Genomic DNA, 25,989 nt, shown 5'->3' with positions numbered 1-25,989 from the left:
TTGGACAAGGGTATGTGTACACTGAATATCAGCCTACCAGAAATGGCCCTTGCATAGTCTGTAGATATGACCAGTTAGTCATATGAAAGGTGTAAGGCCTGGTAGCAAAAAGAGGAATAATATTTATTTGAATTATAAAATGTCCACTACTGAGATGGAACCAATCCAAGCCTCACAACAGCTTCAAAAGAATTAAAATGACCACTTAGATTTCCTACTAGTAAATAAATGGATCGTACCACTATAACAGTCTGAACATTGGCAAAATAAAAGCAACACACACATATCTCCAAAGAACTATAGAAATTCCTAAACATACCCAAGACATTAATAATTGAAAAAACACAGGCAGGTACAGATCTACTGCTAGCTGTTGTTGGTAAATCTGTAAACAGTGATGCAAAAAAGGCAAATACATTCAACAGAGTTTTCATCTGTAATTAAGCTATAAGGCATATCAATGTCACGTAATATTATTTTGGAACAGAAAATTACCATCTGTAATTCTGAGGATATATGGCTTCCTCAGACAAATTAAAACTTTTTCAAAATGCAGACCTCAGTGATTCACATCCAAGAGTCTTAAGAGAGTTAGCTAGGAAGTTAATTAATACACAAAAGTATTTAGACAAGGGAAGTAACAGGGTGAATTCAACCTTACATCTGAAGATGCACTGTCCAGAAGTTAAGTTTACATGAAAAGAAGGTGCAATTTGCAAGCAATAAAGATAATCAAGTTGTTCATCAGTTTGTTAGAAGGAGAACCTGATATTTTTAAAACCCAATTATAGATATTCATCTGAAACAAACTCCTTAATCTATTTGGAGGTTAGATGACTGCACTGCTCTTTCCTGGGCTTGGGGAGCCCTATACAGTCATGGGTCATGGTGAGAACGCTCTCCCTTTTGAATTATTTTTTTCTTTTCATGTTATGTCTCTCTTCTTTTGCACTGAGGGAGGGAAAGGAATTCAAGCTGTAGTGAAACCAAATTAATTATATGTACAGTCTATATATAGCTCTAAACAAAGCCTGTGTATTAATGGATGATAAAAGAAACTGCAGTTGAAACCCCCAGCTTATTACAATGTTGTCTCACATAATGTTAGTAATATTTGGCACTCACTTCATGTTCAAAGCAATTCAGAAACATTAAGTAATTAACCTACATATGATTTAATGCCTTCTGCCAAAATTGCTGTACACAAGCAAGTAGCTAAAAGAAAAAGGAACTAAAACCAGAATTAATCTGAGAATATGAATAACAGGTATAATAAACTTTCTTTCCATTTTTTCATCTAGATTTTTTGCTAAAAGCATTTTACATTTTTTATGAACATGAGACCAAAACTTGTGATTCTTAGTCATACAGGAATCTCACTGAACTCACAAGTAGACCTATGAAGCCTGACTATCCATGACTGATGACTGGAAGCCTGGACAAACTGGATTAGATATTGTATATATAGCACTTACCCTCCAGAATTCTGTCACCCACTGGCAGCTGTTGAACAGCACAACAGTTTTGTAATATACATATAAATGAAGAACACAAAGCCGTAAAAAGGGAGGTTTTGCTATTTAAGGGAGCACAAAGGACTAAGGAAGGCTTTCTTGCTGCGACAGATTCATTGTTCTGAGCAAAAATCAGAACTTCTGAATAACAGAGACCTAGTCTGGGGTTGTGGGTTTTTGGCTTTGATTTCCACACAATTTTTTTTTTCTGTATTATTTTCTGAGTTAACCACAGTCTCTGCCTCCATGGTGGAAAGACATTCTTTTGCTCCCTCTGCCTGGCAAATAATTTACTCCTTCTTTCCCTCTTCACATCTCACCTTTTCTTGGGAAGGTGGACAATCTGCTGAAGAAAGGCTAATGATTCATTTAGCTCAGCAGAAGATCACAACCAATTATAAAATGCAAGCGACCACAGCAGCAGCATAAAGACCCTGGTCATGTTGCTCCACACAGTCCTCAAACAAAGTATAAATCTGCATCAGTTTCTTTCACTCCTTAAGCCCCTCAGCTATGATTACATTTTTACTCTCAGTGTGGCTATTATACATTTCTCTAATCAAAAAATTATTTTGAATATTATCGTCTCCAGCTTCTCACCTAGGGATCTCCACATGTGCTGTAGTTTTATCAAGCCTTTGGTGAGTTTAGGGTCTGCGGGGCTTGAGAATGAGATAGGTGACTGCTTAAGGAGTTTTAAAACAGAAGCCAAAGCTGGAGATGGATCAGTCAGCAGGTATGGTCAAAGAAGAATGCTTCAGTTCTGGATGGATAGAAAAATATGACTGCAGTGAAGTCTGAAACCATCTGGGGAAAAAACAAGCAAAAGTAATAGAAAGAGGCAGCAAAAAACAAGCTAAGCAGGGAGGCCTGGAAGTTTAATTATGAATGATAAGTCTTGGAAAGAAAGTTACCTTCTCTGTTTTTTTGCTGCACAAGCATCAGAGAAAGAGGGAGCTTGGTGAGAAGTGCCAGTGGGGGAGAGGTACCAAAGGACACCTGAAGTACCATCAAGACACAGACGGGCACAGAACGAGCTCCGCATGCGAAGGAACCACGGAGTCCTACACACTACCACAGCGCTCCAGGAGCTGTGGCCAGGCTCCATCAGCTGGCACAGTCCTGACACTAAATCACTGTGAAGAGCTGTAGGGGCAAAACGGGCTCCACAGGTTCAGTCTTGCACACGTTAGAAGGGATTGGGAAGATCCTGGAGATAAAGGGAAGACAGTTTCCTCAATCCTCCTCCTTCCCCTTCTCCTCCCATGCGTCTCCGGTCGCTAATTCTCTCCTGCTCTCACTCTTTCCATTTAACGAGGGGTGGGGGGCAATGAAAGGGGAGACGACGACTCGGCCGGTTTGACAGCTGCTATCCCCAGCTGGGCGCTTTGGCCAGCAGAGGGGTCTCCACCAGTGGCGGGGGAGCCATGCGGAGCCGGGCTGCTTGCACGTCTGTATGACCAGCCTCTGAGCTCACACTCAGGAGAGGTGGAATATTGGATATCATTTTGGTCAGGACTGAATCTATAATTGAGAAGATGAGAGTTCATTACAGATTTTGGCCTTGGAGTGCTTGTCTTGGCAGGAGGCTTGGCTGAGTGTTAAAATCATTACTGAGTGGCCCAAATCTAAACAAACACCCACCTTTTCCATTTATTACCAGGATGAAATGACTTGCCTTGTAGAACTGAAATACCTATAGTTGTCAGCTTCTCATTTCCCAACGGTGCTTAAAATTCTCTCTCTTATGTTTAGCTCAGGTTTAGCTTTCCCTTATGTTATTCTACTGACAAGAATTATGTATTAAATTACGAAGTTATCTATCGTAGAATAAGAATTTCACTTCAAGCAAGACAGAGGTTTGTTGTACAGCACTAAGAATTTCTGTTTCTCTGATATAATGTTGTAAAGCAAGACAAAGGTTAAAAAAAAAGAGGAGGAACATTCTAACATTATGGTAGATGAAAATTCAGACATATACACCGTGAGCCATTTTTCGTCAGCATCAATAGGTAGCTGGATGGAACCAGACAATATTCTTACAGCTGTATTTTTTTGTCACTATAATTAAACAATCTTGTGGGATTATATGTGTGGAAGAACCACTTTAGTCATTTTAGGGGTTTGTCTTGATTTCTTCCAAATAAGTCTGTCTGTATTGTTCCAGCCCCAAAAAATGCTTCAGGAACTGTGACCCGTTTCACAATTCGTTCATACAGGGTACATTAGCATGCAGAAACCACAGCACTCTGCCTAAGAGAACAACTTTTTATTATTACAAAGGAGATAAAAATGATGTATTGTATATTATATTCCATCACTGAAGAACATAATACATGAAATATCCCTCTGTCCCTACCTGTCTATCTAAAGATAGACTGAATGGTGCAGAAATAGGACTACTGACTGGGGGACTTTCCCCCTCTTTTTATTTGTGTGTGCAGAAAATACACATGAAGGAACGTGTAAAGCAGATCACTCAAAAGAGTGATTGGAAACAAATTTAAATGAGTAGTGTTTAAATAATTAACACCTGCCAAAGTAGGAACAGAGGCCTTATTGCTGATATTAAATCATATCCTTTAACGTCTGAAACAGATGACAGTAAGTAATTCCAAAACAGTCAAGACAGGAAACCAATTTTTAGTTCTTGGAAAGTTGAATTAGTTTCAATAAAGTTGATAAAAAGCCTATTTTGATTCTGTTAATTCTACTATGGAAAGCTGGTTTTACATTAAACTTTTTTTCTAATTTAATATACTGTAACTGAGCATTTTTGAATCATGATTTAAAGTATACTCATTATTCAGTAAACTAATGATGTATGTTCCACCTGGTTGCTGCAGAGCCCTGTAAGTAAAATCTGTGGGTAGAATCTTGTTACCAAGAACAAATATTGGACTTGCCAAGTTTCCAGTCGGTAAATATAACTCACAATAGCTATGCCAGATAGGCAAATAAGGATGTTCCCTAACAGAAGAAAAACTGAAAAAGAGATACCATGTAGTGGTTCCATCTAAAGCTCAAGTTCTGGAAAAACACCCGTTTGCAGACACTGGCAATCTTGCCCAAGTGAAGACTGTGGCATAGCAGTTTGGAGCAATGCCTAGATTTTATGTTCAGAAAGAGTAAGTTAGAAAATATGTGTGTGTTAAAATAACACTAATTCTGAAACACATATGAGTAAAAGCAAAGCTATTCTGGCCTTCACCTTACTCCTAATTCACCTTTCTGTCTCTGGACAATTCATGTTTGTGCTGCCTTGTTAGATCACAGGTTGGTTGTATTTGGAGACTCTTTTCTAGAGAAAAGTATTCTTACATATTATTTTGCAGTATCTGAACCTCTTCCAGTGATTAATGGTTTTTATCAACATAGCATGACTCCGAGGTGGGGCTGGGCATGCAATGGTCTGAGCCCAGGAGACCTGAAGGACTGTCCAGACCTTTAAGCTATAAACTGTGGTGGAGACCTTCCCTTCCCTGGCACAATGGAACTCTCTGCCATAAGGACAAAGGGCTGCTGTGTGGAAGAGAGCACTTTCTGGGGACTGAAACTCTGCGTTAATTCTCCCAAGAAACTAAAGACCACGACAAATCTCAACACTTTCTGTTTCAAACACAAGCCTCAGTTCTTTGCCCTGCCTTCACTGACATAGAGATGCCTATTTGAAATAAAACACATCTTAAGAACCCTACTAAACCCAGACTAGGGTACCATCTCGAAATACCCACCCGAGGTCCCAGGTAAACGGCTGCTTCACATTGCACATCACTCTCAGCAGGCCTGGCAGGGCTGATAGCAATAGTAAGATCTAAATCGTACACGCCAACTGGAAACTCAAGCAAATGGCAACCCAGACCCCAGAATGGTGTTGCACATGCTTCTACAACTAAAGGATGAAAGAACCAAGAGCATTTGAATGATGCATAGTTCTATAGCTTAATGCACGGCTGGCAGACATTCAGCTCCAGTAGCAATGGCTGTGGTATAAGAGTTAACTTAAAAGAGTACTTTACAGATGAGGTAACTAAGGTACAGACGGATCAAGTTGTCACTTGTTCCTCTAGGATTTGAACCTACCTTCTCAGTTAAAACATCCTTCTTCCGTATGCCTCATTTCCAAAGCACAACCAAGGATGTTGGAGCAGCTATGGCATTCGTAAATGAGAGCTATGGAGTGTCGCGGTCCGCGGGAGTGACGGGAAAGAATCATACGCATTCACAGAATGCAGGTTCAATTCCATCTTTATTCAGCAATTTGCCCATTTTATAAGTACAGGTATTCGGCGCTCTGGCCCTTGATTTGTGGTTCATACAGATTATGTCACAGGTAGCCAATCATTGCACCGATCACGCACGCAGCGGTCATGTCCTGTACCTTGCTGCTTGTTTAGCAAAGCTGTCTAGCCCTTAACCTTGGTTCCCACTGGCTTCTGCTAGCTTATCTGTACTTTCTCAGGATGTATCATTCCCAGCTGCACCAGTGTCCTTGGTAAAACTACTTCAAAGCACGTAGCAGTGGCTATAGCCTGAGGCCTAAGGCTTCAGCAAATTTAGCTACTAATGCTAAGCAAGTTGTGCTAAGCAATTAATCCTAAAGAGTGTTAGTTCCATGCTCTATATCTCATATAGATTATTGTTCTGAAGCACCGCAAGGGCCCCAGCAATGGAGAAGGGTGGTAAGACTCGGAGGGGAGGGAATATTTCATCCCTTTGGTGGCCACAGTTTGTTTGGGAATAAACTCAAAATACTGAACGCACTGACATCAGACTCAGGCTCCCTTTGATTTTACGGTGAAGAGAACAGAGGCCCTTCTTCTATTTACAAATAACTGCACTATCTTTCTTTAGAAACTGTATTTTTTCTGCAAAATATGTGATTTGACTCCTTACTGCCATTTTCCCCTCTGTTTACCCCCCTCTAGTCACTTCTTTTAACAACAGAGAGCGGGGAAGCTCTGAAAAACTCTTTTCTTTGTATTTGAAGCAAATGGACACAGAAGAGAGACTCTCAGAGGTTTTGAGGTGGAAGGAATAAAAGTGGGCTTTTTGCTTTTGCTTTTTCTCCACAATGAATCATTTCATTCTGTGTTCAGTGCTTTACTCCCCAGAAGTCCCTCATCTATACAGAGCAGATATGTATTACATAATAAATATCGGGTACCTTCAGATACCAATTTTGAAAGTAGATATTTCAGAAGCTGTATCTACTTCTAGACTTATAGCAGAGCCTTGTCCATATGAGAAACTAAGTATTGGTAAAATCAACCATGTCCGCTTTCTGCCCTTACATTCCTAAGTTTATTTTTTTTGTTTTAATTAAGAAACCACTTCCCAATTGTGGGCCAGAAAAATATGTGGGGGCTAAAATTAACAGCTTGAAACCAAAGAATTTTTTTTAAATGCCTTTAGTTAAAATGTAAGAAGAGGTTTTCCAGGTGGCCTGAACAGCCACGTACCAGGAGAGTCCCAGGGGCTCACCGCACCTGGCGGAGCAGCGACTTCCCTCTGCACCTTCCACTGCTGAGCGGGAGCTTTGCCAGTGCCGTGCACCACCAGAGGGAGAGGGACACATTCCCCTCACCTATGTCAAGATATGGTACTGCTGACCTCTACACATCTGTGCTGTGATGCTGTTTTAACTCTTCCTCCCTTTTTGAAGAGACCTGAGATGCAAGGATGCTTAAATAGTCCAACATATAAAAAATCTACACACAGTGTTGTTACCTGGGCAATATACCGCAATCCTGCCAGTTCTTTTAACAAATCTGCTTTTCATGGAATGCAAGGATTAGAAATTAAGTCTAGAGATTAACCCAGGAGCTGGATGAGAGTAAGTTATTGGTAGAGGAGAACACCACATTTAGCAGTATTTATATTGAAGAGGAACTGACAAGGCTTTGACAGCTCTTATAGTTAGCTCATGAGACAGCTCACATTATTCTAATCAGTTATGACCTAAGAATAGAAACAAGACACTTTTCAACAAAATGGTACTTCCCATCTTTCTTTGGTCAGGCACAGATACATCAGGTCGTCTCTACTCCCTGAATAATTTTGTCACCCCAGTAAAAGTGACTCATAACTCTTCTTCCTATTTTCTAAGCTCTTCTCTCCCCCTGCCACCCTTTTCTTTCCTTGTCTATGTTCAGTTCCAGTTTGGTTATCTATTTCTCTCCCTCTCTCTCTCTTTTTTTTTTTTCTTAAACTTTTCTAGGAACATGAAGTCAAAAATATCTGTCTATCAATCAAGTACCATTAATTTTCTTATAACTCTGTACTTTCTGTTTTCCTGTCTCTCTTTTCTAGCGCTTTTGTTTTTGTTTAAAAAAAGACCTGCTTTGAATTTGTTTTGGATCCCGGTGCAGTTCCCTCAGCTAGTTGAATCAACATAATGGAGTCCCTCAGTGTTTTCACTGAGTCAGTCAGAAAGGCAATGGTAGGTACAGTAGCTTAGACTATGTTCACAAAGCCTTGCTCCGCCTCTGCTCATCAGTGCAAACCAGATGATTCGCTATATGTAACTCACCAATCATTGTTTGTTGATCTATGCTTTGACAATGCTTTGCATGACTACAAGCATTCTCTTAGAGAACAGCATCACATGATGTGGTGGCCAATTTAACACCAAAAATAACAGGCAGTTAATAGCCTAAATTAAAATTGTCAAAAGCCACAAGCTGCATGCTGATCATCCACATGCTTCATTGCATACTTACCAGTAATAAAAGCAGTTAATTCAGTGCAGCACACAAGACCTTTGATAAAAGAGGAAACTAAATACATCAGTGAGGAATTTGCCTGAAATAATAAAATCAGTTTTCCTGCAGAAACATCATATTGAACAAAGTCTCTCACCTTTTTTTTAATCCAAGAAGCCCGTGACCTTTCTGAAGAAAGATCATAGATTGTCTTTTCTCCAAAGAAAAAACAACACACAAAACCAAATAAAAACTATACTAAGTTTTGATTGTTTGTTTACTACCTATACAGATGTTTGCAGGTTGCTTTTAGATGTATTACTGTGACCCCTGAACCACAAGTTTAGAAAAATTCAGCAACAGCATTATGTTGAAAATAAAACAGAAGGAAAGCCTTACCTTTTTTCCACAATACTGCCTGCTCTGTCATAATGTTTCACAGTGAAGGAGAAAAAATAATGGCTTAAGGCACATTGCCCACTGACATGTCATAAAGTTGGTGAGTTTTCAGCCTGAGGTTCTTTGTCCCCATGGCTGCAAATGAAGAGCTATCAGCAAATAGCCAACACTGGGAGAGCAGCACTTCCCATTGAGCCCTGGAGGTCAAAGACAGTCAATGCTATTCTTATTGAACAAAAATATTTAATGCAGTACCTTATTTAGCAAATGATACATTCTAGGAGCACACACAAGATACTGTGTTTTAGTTCTATGAAGAATGTAGACTTCAGCATCATTAACTAATCTGATTTATAATGAAAATTAATTATTATGGCCATTAGACTAAATGGCTTCTGTCATCTGCAAAGACATAATTGGTACAGAAAATTGTTTCATAGCTAAGGAACAATCAATCAACACAAGCTGAATGTACACATGTATTTTTTTTTTTCTCTCTCTGTTCTCTCCCACAGTGAATACCCAAACACAGAGTGGGGGACTGTGATGCAAGATGACTCTTCCCACAGGCAGATGCATCCCAGGCTGTATGAGAAGCTGAAAAATGGGGTAGGAAAGAAGAGATGGGTCTTGCAGCCATATGGCTGCGACCGTGTCACACGTTTCTGGAGTCACTACCACTAGGTCAATGCTAGCAAGGGAGTGATACTCCCAGCAGTTCTCTCAGTAAATCTGCATCAGTATAACGATTATACTTATCTCTTTATTTCCAGACCTGCACTGGTACTTAACGGAAGGAGAGCAAATATTACAGAGCTTAAATTAAAAGAAACACATTCTTCCTCACTTTGCTCCCTTCAGAATCAAAATCCTTGAAAGGACAATGACAGATACAACACTAAAAAGCAATTTTTTTCCAATCTCCAGCAGTTCTCTCAGGAGCATGAAATTAACATTGTTAGTTAATTTGAATTTCCTATGCTGTTTGGCTGGTTGATTCTGGTTCAGAAATACATCATAAGCAAAGGTGGGAATTTTCCAAACCACATCTGACAATAGACCAAAGCTTGAATGAATCATTTAAAAAACTTGTGATTAACCAGCCTTTCAATTAAGTCTTCCAAGGATATATAATGTCTTTATTCAGCAAATTTTGCTGTAAATATTCACATTCCGTATTTTAGATACTCTAAAAAGTAGAGACATGCAAAAGCAGCTGGGAGGAAACTAAAGGATCCTGGGAAAAACGTGAAATGGTTTAGATACTCTTTTAAAAAAGAGTTCATATCTGAACTACTTTGAGACTTGCCTACCTAAAAGCTTGAGCTGATTTATGCAAATTCTAAACCCACCATATATTTTCTTTTTACACAATTTAGAAAAAAGAGGTAAAAGTTTCAAATTAGATATACACAAAACATTGTGTATTTCATTTATATTGTCTTACTACATTAAGTAAAATCAATTAAATCATACCAATATGAGCCACTCTTAGAACTCTTAAAATCTACCTATCAAGGGCTTCACAGCAATATAGCTGCGTTGGTTTAAAAATAGTTAAACTGATGCAATTTTTCATGTGTAGAATGGTTTTAGAAATAGAGAATGTTGTGAGGTTGCTCTGTGGGATAAGAGATTGCTTGTCTTAATCTGCTCCATTCACCAATCTGTTCTTTAAACCCATTCCAGATGATCTGGAATATTCAGAACCATAAATGCATTGAGTCTGGAAATTTGGAAAGAGAAAGTATTGAAAACAGAAGACCTATTTCCTTAAGGAAGAATACAAGAACATCTGAGCTCTTGCCAAAGGGCTTGTTCTGAGTTCTGTATTCAGCTTCCGGGAGGTCATTTGATACAAAAACTGTTCTTTCCATCAGAAGATATGCTATTGTTCTTTGTATATTCTCATACCAGAATGAACAATTAGCATTTTAAGGAATGGATTGACTCCACAGGACATAGTAGCGTAATCACAGTATTTTCGTATCTATGTGGATCTAGTTTCAGTTTGTTGATTAAGATAACCAAACCTAAATCTACCAAAGATGTTTATTTTTGAACACTGGACATATTTACTCATTATTCACAATAGCAGTAATAAAGTATTAAATGTGGATATCTCCTTGAGATGACTGCAGAAACACTGCAAAGGTATACAAGCCTTAATTACTGTTCTCACTTCATCAATGGGAAACAAATTTTCAGAGCAGTAAGGCTGGCTAGCTAATTGTTTAAGAGTACAGACTGGGGTGGAAATGAACAAGAACACAAGAGGCAATCATCATATATCCAACCTTTTCTCTAGGTCAGTGTCACACCCAGAAACTTATTTTTTTCCCTTTCTTTAAGGCCACAAAATACCATTTTTCTACACAGCCAGAAAGTCATGAGCCAGCCCAGCAGAGGCAACATCACTCAGCATCACCTATCAGAGGGCTCATCAGGGGCAAGAGCTGAAAGCAGAACCAATGCACACCTAACTTCCCAGCTCATGTTCTTCTTCTGAGTTTGTAAACACCTTTGCTTCATCCACAGTAATCAAATTCCTAACTGATATCTTTTGGTATCTTCCAAACTGGTGTCTGGCTTTATAAGTACGGATGTCAAAATGTGTTCCAATAGCACTTGGTCCTTCCCTTGACTGAAACGTTTTGTAGCTTACAGTATAGATGATTGCTTATAGCTAATATTATTGAAGAGGTGGGTAGGTGGCTAAGATGAATGCCTCATGTGGCAGAGGATACCAAGTGTTGGCTAGTGGAAAAAAGACAGAGGACAAGCAGCTGTCATAGAGTGGCAGTTTGTGCTATGCTCAGGATCGCTGAAAAAGGAGAATATACCAAGAAAGAAACATCTGTATATTTTGTCCCTCTTTACCAGGCTTTAGTGTTCTTACGTGCATAGCTTCTCCAGACCTGTCGTGTTTTCCACTCCTTATATTGCTTTTATGGATTTGTACACATAGGGGAGAAAGGTTTTATGTGTCCAATAAAAAATGTGAATGTGTAGGTATATTAACATGTAGGGTAGCTTATAATGATTTCCAAACTGTACAAACTATGAAGAAAAGAAAGAAAAAGCAATGAGAAAATTATTCTGATAACTTTTATGAATGTGCTCCTTCCACTGTTGTTGCCTACAGCTAACAGTAGCTGAACGATGAAAACACATTGGAAGATAATTGACTGAACCTCAGTATTTCCCTGACACAGGTGCATCCGCTCCCTTTTTGCCAGCAAGATATCTAGGAGGGTTTCTGAGTTATGATCAGTGAAGATACAAAAGCAAACCCACAGTGCAACCCTGAAGGTGAAAGGGACAAAATTCAGATAAAATTGAACGGAGTAGAAAAAAAGCAGAGGCAGGACACTTTCATTAGATGTGCAGTGTGAAGCTCATAATGCTAAAAATGACATTTTTCTGTTGTAAAAGGAGATGCAGGATCCTACGGTTTCCATTTGGTCTGACCAGAAAAGGGCATTTTTAACACAGCTTCCATTTATGTCTCATCTACACAACTGCTCACTATATTATGACCATTCACCCTTGTGCAGATCTAATGAAGGCAGTCAGAAGCATTGCATTTGGAAGATAGGTAGGTAGCAAAGCTCTGGGAAAAGAATTAATCTGAATGTCAGAGCATTTATTGCTGCTGTCAATGCACAGATGAAACTCAGCTCAAATTTTGGGTCTCAGGATGAACTGGGACAGCCAGAATTTGGGGAGCTACCCCTTTTTATTTGTCAGCACAGCAAATCTGATAGAGAAATCATGGAGAGGCAATAAACATCAAAAATCTCAAATTCTGTTTCTACAGAATAAAATGCAGCATCCAACAGCTTTAATGTTCCAGATAGCTGTTGCCTCAGCTTGCCAATTTCAGAGTGGAACCACACTTTAAATATGCTGCAGACTGTAGTTAAGTGTTGTAGTATGTTAAACTTTCCAGTCTTACATATTTCAATTGGTTCTTTGTTCTCCTCCTTCAGAACAGGTTAATGAAGCTAAAGGGAAAGAGAGACAGATTGGTCGTTCAATCAAACTGCAACATATGGAAAATCCAACATTTCTGTGAATTCTAGAAGTAAGTTAACACACCTATTCTGGTGAAATTGGTATTAATAGATACTTATTCTTCTGTTCCATCCTTAGTTTAAAGATCTGTAAGCACTTTACCAACATGAATTAAGCATTACATCAGCTTCCCAGAGAAGACATTACTATATACATGTATACACCCACACACCCACACGCATATATATATGTATGTAAATATACAGAACGATAAACTAAGGCAGATAAAGGTTAAATGACTTACCCAAGATCACAGCAAAGTCAGAACTAGACTTAAATCTCTGTAATTCCAGTCCCATCCACGAAATCCTGATCCCACACTCCCCAACTTTGCAAAGAAAAAAGGGGAAAGGGAGGAAGGTAACTTTAACTTAATCCTGCTACATTTTCAGGATCCTTGTGCTGAAGTATCTCGGCTGATGTGCACACAAACAGACAGGAAATCTAAATACTTCCTTTTTCAGTTTAGCTATTACAAAGTTTCCCAGTTCCAAACATACATAAAAAGTGCATTTTGAGCATAAGCATTTAAAGGGATGACATAAAAGTCAGGAAGCAAAAAACAGAACCTCAAAGTCCCAGTAATTAGCTCCACATGTCTAGCTGATAATTAGTGTTGTCTTTTTTCTTTTTTAATAAAGAAAATGAAGACATCAGAATGGATGCTACTTGATTAAATAAGCTATGTAATTGCTAAGGCTGCATAATCACAAAATCAGGGCACAGGTCTTAGCTGAGACCACACGTATATATGTGCTACCCACTGATTTTCCTCACTGTGCCTGTCTCCCCGCTTTCCTCAGCTCCTGTACACGAAGCAGAGAAGCACTCATAAGTAACCCTACTCCATGAGTGCTTCAGAAAGCAAATTACTTGTAAATGTCAAGAATGGCTGATAAGAAGGCAGCAGGCAAGCACAGTGGAGAAAACTGTTCTCTGTGTGCATTACATGCTGAATTGTCCAAAGCATAATCAATAGGTCACAATCTGGCACAGCAGTTTCTTTTCTACTATTAGTCACTCCCAAATATGTAAAACAAGAGCTTAAGAGTTTCAGGAGCTCAGCACCTATCAGAGGGAGCCCTGCAACATTCTCTCGAAGAAAGTTAAATTAATCATTCTCATGTATATACTTTCAAAATGAACAACACCAGTGCCTGAAAAGGGGGAAAAAAGAAAAAAAAACCTAAAACAACAGCAACAAGCTAGGAAATGACTGCAAAATATAACAAAAGGTACCTACTCTAGTTAGGAGTCTTACACTTCTAATCAGAAGTACTCCTTTTGCAAATAAAACCATTCTCATTATCCCAGCTCTACCACTGTTGCCTAATCCCATGCTTTCCTCTTCACATTTACCCGCACAGTCCCTCACCCACCACCACTGCTCACACATTCCATAATATAGCAGTTACTTTAAGTTCGGCTGTAAATAATGCATGTCCATGCCTGCCATCTAAATCCTCTTAAGTTAGAAGTTATTTCCAGTCATAAAATCATAGAAATTAGAGGCAGAAAAGACCTATTAGGTCATTTAGACCAAAACCCCATGCCAATGCAGGATTGTTCCCTCTAGTATACTTTCTAGTGCTTTGTCCAGTCTAGTTTTAAGTGTCTCTGGGGACCTCTTTAAATGTCTCCAAAGCGGTGTTTCTACTACTTCCCTAAGAAGGATATTCCACAGGCTAACAGCCATGCTTGACAAGTGAGTCATGCTTGTTTCAAAGCGTTAGTCATGTTAAAACTCTATGGCTTTGGCTTGTGCCTTTTACTGTCTGATTAGCATTGTCTATGGCATATCAGCTGAGGTCTTTAGAAAGCAGAGGTGTATGAGGAGTCCACTGTTATTGCTACAGTTCTGTAAAATTAATTAGGAGTAATTTAGTGATGGCAAGCTGGTAACCTTCGCAGCAGTTGCATTGCTCTGGGATGTCACAAGAACACGTGTCTCATCCTGCAACCTCTAGCCGAGTAGATCGTTACCCATATAGGTGTTTCCTGCCACGGGAGTAGCATACTATGGGCAAGAGAAATCTGTGACATCTACACAGTGCCATGAGGCAAAATACTTGAAGAGGGATTGAAAAAAGAGTGATGGGCTAGGTACTGAGTCATTCATAGTTTGGGGCAGGAATTTGTAAGAAGAAGAGAGTAATAAGCTTTCTGAGAAGTTTCAGGTACTTATAGCACTGGCTGACATTTAGACCAGAAATTCATGAAAATGCTCTTGTGCTCGATGTGTGAACAGCTTCTGGCCAGCTCTCTGAGGATGCAGTTTGTTGGTCAGATGAAGTCAGTCTACATGCATGTGAAGTGCACTGTCAGCTGTCGACTGCACAAAAGGAGCTTAAAAAATAATAATTTTCAGCTAAATTCACTCTGTGAACTGGCTGCCACATGAGCGCTCACGTCACTCAAGGGACGGGATGAGAACATGCAGCCGGTGTGGGAGAAGGAGGGCAACATCACTGTTGAGCAGAGCCCTCACTGACCCATGCACACTGGCTGTGAAACTACTTTCAAACACTGCTAGCTCATCCACAGTCTTTGCCAACTCACCAATATAGCAACAGAGCAGGATAGGGGGGAAAGGCCACATACCATTTAATTCAAATAGATGCAGTTTTGTTTTAAAGTAAAGTATTGTTTCAGATATGCCCTAAAGTAAACTGAACTTCAAGACCTGTGACAGACACAATGGATAAACTACATTATGCCTAACCCTAATTAACCCTTATAAACATCTGGTTTTTTATATCTATCTAAAGCTAGATAGCTTTGTCCAGAAGGTAGCATCAAATCTACACAAGAAGACAAAAAGCCAAGTAGGAAACACAGAATTGGTACTCCACAATCGTCTGACAGAAAGGGAACAAAAAAATCATAGGAACAGGCAAACAAAACAAGTTTTTTTCTGTGAAAACCCAAGCAAAGACTCCCTCTCACAGAGCCAAGCCTTCCTATGGTCTTTTGCTTCCTCAGAAAGCAACAGCCCTCAGGCTCTGACAGAAATACATATATAAAAATTACTTTCCAAATAAAGTTAAGTGGAGCACGTGTAAAACAGGATTTACCATGGAAGAGTGTATTTGTGTGTGTGCATGCATGTGCACTTGTAGGAAGGAGGGGGGAATGCAAGAGGGTAATTATGTGGCTGGTGGTCAAAATCTTTCCATGGATGCTTGTACAGGGTGGGTGAGCTGTCAACACTTCCTCTGATCCTTGTCATACCATCCCTCAGCTCATGTCCCAAACCAAACAAAAACTTACCTAAAACGGCATATGACTCCATAAAAGCATTATCTGCTCATTTATATTCTGTAAAATTGCTTATGGGCATGAAGAAAAAATGCCAAGCTAGCCAAAAGGATCACACTTCTGCATAAAGGCTCACTGTATTGTGAGCAATGATGCAGAATGTGATGAGGAAAAACTTTCAACTAGTAAACAGTTCTTTTACAGGATCTGCTGAGGAGGGAACTGTTCCTCTGGCCCACATTCTTCTACAGAAGCATTCACGTTGTCTCCTATACTATGATTCATGTCCCACTTCACCTACAAAATCACACTGTGGTGGGTTGTCCCACCACCATAAAGAATGAAATAAGTAAATAAAAGCCTGCAAATTTAAGCAATAAGCGATACACTTCACCTACTCTGCTCCTGGCTCCATTTCACTCCACGTAGTCAGTCCGTGTAGTCTGGAAAAAGGAGCTGCAGATTGCACATAGGATATGGAGCTTTTTGTGCCAAAGGGACTTAGAAGCTTCAACATCGACTCAGACAGATGTCTTCAGGCAGTGAAGTGGTAAGGAGAGCAATCGAGGACTGGCAGAGTAACGTGAAGACTAGCTTTACATGCCACAGGTAAGACAGATTGAAAGAGGATAGAAATAGAGGGTAGGGTGCAAATGCTGTTGATGATCTGGCCCAAGTTTCCCTTGAATGTTCCTCCTGCAAATACAACCAGTTGCAATGACAGTTGTGACTGCAGCAGCTAGCAGATACCTCACTTAGCATCAGCAATACAAAAAGCCTGGAGGAGAAATCAGTGAGATCCCCTAGCCTGGATATTCACCTCCAAGCTGTGCAAGGTTTCAGCAGCATCAGTTACTCCTCACTAAACGTTTCTGTTCATTTTTAAGGAGTTTTTCCATCAACAGGTTAAGTTCCATATACAAACTCTTACAGAGACAGAAGCTCTGTATGTCATGGTCATGAGGTCTTCCACCACCTACGAGCCTGACTAATGCAATGTATCACAGTGACAGCTAAGGAGGCGGTGAGTGAACTGCAAATCAAATTGCCTCACATGAGGCATTTCTGCCTGCCTGGCAATAATGCTGTCCAGCTGCTGGTTGAGCAACAAGAGGAAAAGGGTGACACTCCATGGCAAAACCACAGAAGGAACATCTTCGTTCAGAAGAAGGGGAATGGAGCAGGTCCTCCCTATGCTCTCTCTGGCTGAGCACTCCAAGCAGATAAGGGTTACTTCAAAGCTTCATGCCCATGGGTCTTTTCCTCCTAGATTTTAATTAGTTTTCATTTATACAGCCTTCTCTCTGGTTAACGTGAATAAAACTGACAGATAAACCCCCCCCCAAGAATATGCATACACAAATACAGTTTCAAAGATGCCCTCAGTATAGCCACCCATGCTCTGACTGGCAGCTGCTCAAAAAATATAATTTCTTGAATACAAAATAGTAAGTAACACCATATTTCTTTAGCTCATGTCCCACCACAGTTCCATTTCAGCACAGCAAAACCTCATTAATTCGCACTTCGCTTATCCACACACCTTATAATTCACATGTAAAAACAGCAGTCAGCAAAGATTTAACAACAATGTGCTTTCTTGAGGTCTCATGTTGCTGAGATTTCATTATTCTTACAAAATATGCTACCGTTCATTCACTAGTACAGTAAGATTTCAACATCACCATAAATATCTCAGACTAGAGATAGGTTCACACTAGCAAAATTTGGCTCTAAAGTCCAGGTCTAGGAAATGCCAAAGTTTGAAACTAGAGGAAAAATAGTTGTGAGTAAAAGCAGAATGAAGCCAGATTATGATCACAGCCTGTGGTGTTTTCTGTTTTGTTTTATTATATTTCCTTGCCTTTTTAAAGTGTCTTTTGTTAAGTTATATATTAAGAAATGGGTTCTAAATTGCAGCCAGAGAAGCTTATATCACAAAGTACAAAGGGGGCTTTAACACAGATTTGTACTTCTTCAGCCCTGGAAATTTCTTTAGGAGTCCTAGACAAAGGGTCCTAACTGTACCAATACAGTTTACAAATACATTTATGTCAACTGCTAACATAACTGGTGGGTTATAAAACTGGTGGGGTTTATTTATCTTTTTTCTCCCCAGCAGTTATTGATTACTGGGAAGTGAATGCGACCTGACCTTTAGCTCTCAGAGGAAGTCTGTGATGTGCAAACACATGACAGGTGAAGCCTTGTACGGCTGCTTCACTCCCAGGCCCAAAGCAGCAAGGCAAGCAGCGGTGGCAAAGATCTTCACAGCCCAATTTGCATAGTAGGCTCAGAGAGCTGAGTTTTTTGAGATCATGTGAAGTTCACATAGGCTTAAGACTTAGGCTGTAAAAGTCTGGAGATACTGTGACAGCAAGAGAATATTTCAGGAGAATAAAGTACATCCCAGTCTTCACATTTGATTTGTGGAGACCCCAAGCAGAAGTTAAGATGTGGATCTCTCTCCTGCATACTGAAAGTCTTCACAGTTTTATCCAATTCAGTGCCCTGTGCGTTAATATTGGTGGTTGTCTCCAAAACTTCCTCTGGAAAGACTTTCTCAAAGTCTAAGATTTCAGCTCTTTAGGGTTGAACCTGCCTTCTCCTTCTGTCCATAGGCACAAACATACATTAGGGTCATGATTCTTGGCTCGAGGCTGCCACTGCAAAATATACAACAGCATCACCAGAGCCAGCACCACCAAATCTCTGCTTATCCTCACGATCCTGTCCCCACTGAAACCAGGGAGCACCAAAAATCCCATTTCCATTCCCTTAGCCTCCCAGACTTCCACCCCAGCCAGCAGGGGCAGGGAAAACTCATTATAATATTCTCAGGTTATACATTATATCTGTGTTTCTTTGCCTGCTTAAAGTCTATTGGGCATTTACATTTGGTAAAATATTAAGCAAATGGATGAGTAAAGGTTAAGAGGTATCCTTTCATAGTGTATGAGTGATTCCATCATTCAAGCAGTGTTACTCATTCATTATTCTGTAATACAGTTAAGCTTACTGTTTTATCCTGATTGCTGTGTTCATTCCTACATCTTGCTTATTTCCGGGAAAGAGGTAGCAATTTTCATGCTACTTATTTATATCAGAAATTACAGGGTTCTGTACAATTGCCATATACTGCTTGTTTCTGATTTCAGGAACACAAAGAAAAAGTCCCTAATAAGAGGAGTACTGTGTGTATTTTTTCATAGATAACACAGTGACTGAGATTTTTACTATTTTACAGCAGTTACCTTCTGAATCTCACATCAGCAATTTTCTTTAGCAGAAGAGCTGTTAAATTACTAAGCTATCAAGAATAACATTTTGTTTGGCACCTCCCTCTATTCCCCTCTTTTTTCTCCTCCACTCCAAGATTTTGGCAGTTAACTAACTCCTATGACAAATTTCTAATACACTATTTAAGTCACATATTTGCCGTGTCTACACAAGAGCATTTTAGTATCCCAGCTCTTTCAGATGCCTGTAAAACTTCTTTCTTCTACACCCAAAGCTTAAAGGTATGAAAGCATATGAGCAACTGTCAGACTAGGGTTTGCATCATCAGATGCAATGATGCAAAACAGCAGCCATTACCCCATGTTTTGCAAGAAGATGCAAGAAACCCCAGGCAAACAGAATAATCTGTTCCCACAAGGTTTAAAACCTTAATACTATTATAAATTGTTTTAAATCATAAATTATCTCCAACTAATGTTCTTTTTATGTTAGCACTATTACAGCTTAGGATAGCCTCCTCATCCACATAAATGTCCAGTCTTTCCTGAGTTTGCTGAACTTTTGGCCTGAAATATATCCCAGGAAAATGAGTTGCTCCATGTGCATAAAATATTTCTATTTGCCCCAAATTAGTTTCCTACTAATTAAAGCAACTGTCTTATTTCTCTCAATATTTCTTAATAAGATGCCAATGCCATGCTTCCATTTGTCAGGAGAAGGAATACATCTTGAGACAGCTTTCATAAAGTCATTTTGCAGCAGTGTGGTAACACAATGGAGCTGCAAGTAGATCTCAGCAATCCAGATTCCCTAGACCACTGAACTAATTTCTTGACTACACTCCCAGTCACATGGAGGCAAGACATATGTGCTTTTAGGAAAAAAAGAAAAAAAGAAAGTTGTAAAAGGTTGTAGGCAAAGATGGTTACACCACCTGTAGCTAAGATTGCTCGGGTAACACTTCCTTTTATAAATTCTCAAAAACTACAAGTAGGATGTACTATTAGAAAAGACCAATTCTTCCAACTGGGAGATCAAGTTACTCAGGAAAAAAAAAAAAAAAAAAACAACAGCGTAGAGCTGAGAGCCAAGATTTTAACTTTTCAACACAGAGAAAGGTAATATCACTCTTTTCTTTACATTTTTAATATTTTCACAGTTTATGATAGTAATAATGACATCCAGATTTGGTGTTTCCTGACAGTTAATGGCTGTCTGGGTTAAAGGCTCTGCGTTACTTCGAGACCTCAGCTATGCCATCAAGTCACTGCGGTCCAAAGCAAGCCCCACTGCCTGGTCCATCCACCTCGACAGAGAGCTGGAGATCTTCCCAGGGAAAGCATCTGTCTCCCAGTGTAGAAAAGAGTCTGCTCCTTCTACTAGTTCAGCCTCTAGGATACTTTAGGACACTGTGGGAAGAGTGTTAGAGAAAGGATGGAAACCCCATGCTCTGCTGCTATTGTGTCTTCCCCCAGCTTATCTTTGTGAAAGATTTCCAGACAGATGTATATGACCATGAGTGTCATGCACGTACAGTGAGACCAGTGCATGTCAGATTCACTGTGCATGACTTGCACAAGCTATAATGTATCCAAGAAAATGACAGGTAAATATCCAGAATTCTCAGACTTGCCAGACAAGATTCCTGTATTTGAGAAGAAACAAACAAACAAAAAAACCCCAGAAAATGACAGAATCAAAGACTTGGGTCTACATGGAAGCCCAATAGGGCTGTCAGCAGGATTAAAGGATCCTGCAGATTTTGCTACATCCTTCTTTTTATTGGAGCCTAAATTCTGTACCTGCTAGAAATGTGCAACAGAAAAATTGTACAGCCACCAGACTCAAAATTAAGTTAACAGCTGAGATTCTTAGTGCTCTTCCTCCTGTGTGATGAGTTCAGAAAGCCTAAACAGAAAATAAGAGGTGTAGACTCAGGCAGGACCTCTTCCTACCCCCTGCATCCCTTTAAGTGAAAGAGTATCAGTTTATCTGGTTGTGGTATCCACCAGCACACTGGATGCAGGGAGGAGAATTTGTCCCCAGCCACATGTGATAGGGATGTTTCAGATCTTCCCTTGGAGCACCCCAGAGGAGCTGGAGAGGCTCTAAATTAAAGGTTACAGGTGTTTTGTACCAGGCATGCCCATTTATTCACCTTGTCCTGATGCTCATTTTATAACATTACCCTCTAGGACCTTTTTCTGTCTCATATTCTTTTATTGCAATACCAATTAGCTGAAACAACTATATGAACCCTTCACCCTGCTGTGAATATTAAAGAATGCTGTGGAATGAAATGGAGAGCTCTACTAGAGAAATAAAGTGTGTTTTATTAGCCAGATATAAAGTACTATAGAAGTCTTTTGGGGTTGTCTCAATTAACTGCATTTCAGTGGGATTAAGGAAGCCTGTTTAGGGAGTGTTATAAATGTATGCACTTGTGTATTCATTAAGTCACCTCATTATTTATGTGTATAGCTCCTGGCACATCAGGACTTTCTATTCACCAGCACTCCCAAGCTCACATGAAATATAGATCAATAATGAAAAGTCATCCTACCCACGATGCAATATTTAAGCATGTTTGGTATCATCATCCATATGAAAGCATTGAAAAGAAAAAAAAAAGAAAAAAAAATGTAGACCTGAAATATGTATTATGTATGTAAATATGTATTATGTGTATGTACACATATGAAATGTGTATTAAGGTATGCGGATGCTGCAAGGAAAGTGGGCAGCATCACAGTCTTCAGCATATTGAAAACATTCCAAAATGAGTGCATAACTCTTGCTTAATATTAAAAAAAAAAAAAAAAAAAATCCATCAGAACCCTACCCAGCTCTACTACTATTTTGTTTCCTCTGACTTGCACACAGGTTGCCAATGTCCCCTTTAAGGCTTCCTTCTGAAGGACACCTGCTTGGTGTCCTCCAGAAATGAAGGATGACCAAGTGATTAAGCTGCCTTGAAAGAACCGAGGAGCTTGTGGTTCAGTCCTTCCTCCAGCTGAGCCTTTGCAAGACTTTAAGCATGTCACATAACCTCCACTGTGTTGGGCAACTTGTATTGAAAGCACTGTCCTATCTCTCCAAAACATGTAGAGAGAATTACATCTGAGATGTGCCAATGGAGCTTCCTACAAGATGCCCGTTGCTGTCATCTCTTCCTATTTCTGCTCAGCTGTCCACCTCCAGGGCAAGTGCTAATCACCTTTCTATTCTTCAACCACTTTTTTGAAGTAGATTTTCCTCAAAACTCTTTGCACTACTTCCAGTGCCAAGTCCAGACCAAACTTCTGCCTCCTTTTGGAGCCGTCAAGAGACAGAGTTGTTGACAGAGGGCCCCGTCCCTCCACATTCAGTCAGGCATGGGGCCACGCAGGCATCCGTGGTTTCTGTGGAGGTGAAGGAAGGAGGAGCACAACCCTGGCAGCAGAGGCTGGCTGTAGCCCAGTTAACAGGCAGTAAGCCTGAGCTCACTCCTGGTCTGGAGTTAGGTGGTGATCTTTCAAGTCATTCTGCACCTCCACAGACCCTGCTAATTTGGGGACTGACACAGCAGTCTCACTGGAGCTCACTGGAGACAGCAAGGATATGCCTTTGGAGCAGGTACTGTGTCATCTCACAAATAACAGGGTGTTAACTTTGGTTCCTTAATCACTTAGGCATTTAAATACATTCCTCTTTAAGCAACAGCAACTAGTGATCAATGAATAACACCAATGACCAGACATTATTCTCTCTTATTTTGTAGTAGATGGATTCAGAGTATTGAAACCAGGATATAACTGAAAACCTCCCAATTTGGATACAATGGTTTGTTATTAAATGCCATCATTTTTGCCACATCTGGGAGGCTGATTTGTAACATACTTGCCCTCCTGATAATATAAAACCAGAGAGATGTTAAAAAGCTTCCTCCCCTGCAAGCTAGAAGAGAGCAGTTTCCAGCAATGCTGCTTCATCCCCGGAGAGAAAAAGCCCACCCTGTAATGATTGTAGAAGGTCTTATTTAAACTGTTTTAAAACAATGGGAAGGAGGAAAAGGGAGTGAAAAAGGGACATTTAAGTGTTCCAAAACTTTGAACAGATTTGTTCTTCTCATGTTGGTGCACACTGTGCAGCGTTAGATCACATGCTGCTAATATCATTATGATTTATGGTCTGCATAAATGGAAATAAATGACATTTGCTATTACCCGGAGAATAATAGATGGCCCTGGAATGAACACCACACCACATTCACACAAGAGGCTCTGTTCATGTCACAAGCAAGGGGAATGCAACTTCGTATGGGCCCTCTCTGCTGTTCCCACCAAAAATCTTTGATACGCACTGGTTTTAATGAGTAGGAGTGGACATTTAGGACAGCATTTTCCAAAGTGTCTGAATGATTTAGGAACTAAAGCCGTGGTATATCAAAGCAGGAGAAATGTTGGGTGAATTTCTCCCTTGAATGAGAAACTGGAGACTTCCCAGACCTTGCCACAGCATTCACCCACCACACAAGTTGGTCAGGATCCTCTGCATCCTTTCTTCATCCTCCGTCCCAGCACCTTTTCTCATCACTTTTGTCCTGGCCTGAGTGACTTGAGCTCCCTCTAGAGAAAGGCAAGGTCCCCTCGCCAAAAGTGGTGTGGACACTTAAACATATGAGAGCTAAACCTCTAAGCCAGTGAACCCCCCATGCCATTTTTGAAAATGCGACTTTGAATACCAAATCATTGTGAAATGTTTTGAAAACTTACCCATAATGCCTAGCAGTTAAAACTTAAGCTCCAGTTCAGGCTGTGATTATGGGCTTACAAGCAAAAGCAGTGAGTTACTTTGATTTAATGACTCATTATTTAAGCTAATATATTTTACTTTACAACCAGGGAGGGTAAGTTTGTGCAACTAGCCAGTTACCATCGCTCAGCTGATGAGCAATACCCTGGTAAGATGTGGCAACCTTGTTGCTTTTGAAAATCTGCCCACACGCTCCTCCATTAGAAGGGGGCCTAATAGAGCTCCAAATAGCTTAGGTTCCAAAACAATCTCAAACAAAACTTCTCCTTTAATAGACTTACAGCACTGCCAAAACATTCGCATTTCAGGCTGAAAGACTGAGTATTTAACCTCAGGACACAGATGATTTTCTGTTATTGTTGCTGTTGGCAGAGAGGGAAGGTTAAATAAGTTTGAGACAATTTCATATTTGATTCTGTATAAATATAGTCATGTCCATAGTGTTTTCTACTTCTCTGGCTAGATGATTAAAACCTTACCATTAATGTGTGTGAAATTCCATATTGTAATTAAAGGAACAGCTGGTAAAGCCACATATCATTAAGGTTGCCTGATGCTTCACATATTAAGACTTTGCTTCCTTATGGACAAGTTTATGCTATGGCTGAATTCTTATCTTTATTTTTGCTTCCTGACATGTTTACATCTAAATTGTGAAATCTTTATGTTTTTTTCCTGTCCTGAATATATAATTAATTCCCAAATATATTGATAGAACATTAAAATTATTGTGATCTACTTAAACTTCCTTGAACAGGTGTTATCATAGGCCATGTTCACTCACTGATGACAATTAAAAGGTCTAACAGTTCAACAGAGTGCAATAAAGATTGATATGCCATCACTGTACAACATTATTCATTTTACTTAGCTGCTATATCCCAGCAGGACACATCACTAAGAGGGATTTAAGAAGATAACATTTAAATAACCATTACCCTGTCATACCCAGTGTCTTATGGGGGCTAGTATCTAATACTCCAGAGGAAGGTGAAAACTGTCTATAGTGTTTTATAATGGGGGAAAATGTGTCATACCTCTCGTACTTCCTATCTTCTCAAGCTGACAGAGCCATGAGGAGGAATTAAAAAAATACTTAACTTTGCTCTGAAGTTCTGTGCTCTCCAAGACATGGAAGGATGTCAGTGCAGAAAGAATATTGGACTCTTCCCCCATTGCTTAGGATAAAAATAGAATCCTAATACAAATCTTTTCAAAAGAGGTACTTTTTAAATTCTCCTACTGTGGATCTGGACTAACTTAGGCTGTTGCCAAAAGGGTCTGATACTTGATCTCCACTGGCTTCAGTCATCATGTCTGAAAAGGCTAAGAAGACAAACTTAGGCAGGCACGTATACACACTTCCTCTTCAATTGCCTCAGCTAAATTTGACAAGGATCATGAATCAGAGCCTTTAGTGACACAAAACCACTCACACAGCTACCAATGAGAGCAAACTTGTGCCTGCTTCCCCAAAGATATCTGACAAAAGAAAATGCAATAATATGCTAATTAGGACTATGGTATGTGCTGGGTATTGCATGCTGGTAGATATTCTCTGCTTGGAGAGCTCAGTCAGATGGGTGAGGGAAAGGAAGGGTGGAAAGGCAAACGGAGATACAGTTAAGTGAAATTTCCAGGGTTCCTTAACAAATAAAAACTAGGGTCCAGGACAGAGGTTTTCTAAATGCTACCATGCTGAGTAGTTTATATAGGAATATTCAATTTCTCAGGGAGGAGGTAAATGAGAATAAAGTTCATTTCTTCCACCATGACTATAATAAGGAAATAAGCTTCCATTATCTTATTTCTTTAGCGTTTTCATTAAAAACTGAATCTAGAACTACCAAGATAGACACATCTGAAGCAAATCTAACATGAATAACCACTTGGCTGCAGCATCATTTCCTCAAGGTCGGCCACTAGGATACATATATAAAAATACATGCATACATATATATGTGTATCAGTGTGTGTTTGCATATGTATGTATATATATGTAT

This window comes from Apteryx mantelli, chromosome 2, assembly GCF_036417845.1.
Source record: "Apteryx mantelli isolate bAptMan1 chromosome 2, bAptMan1.hap1, whole genome shotgun sequence".
NCBI classification, from domain to species: Eukaryota; Metazoa; Chordata; class Aves; order Apterygiformes; family Apterygidae; genus Apteryx; species Apteryx mantelli.
The sequence above is the reverse complement of the archived record's forward strand: the minus strand, read 5'-3'. Positions refer to the sequence as shown.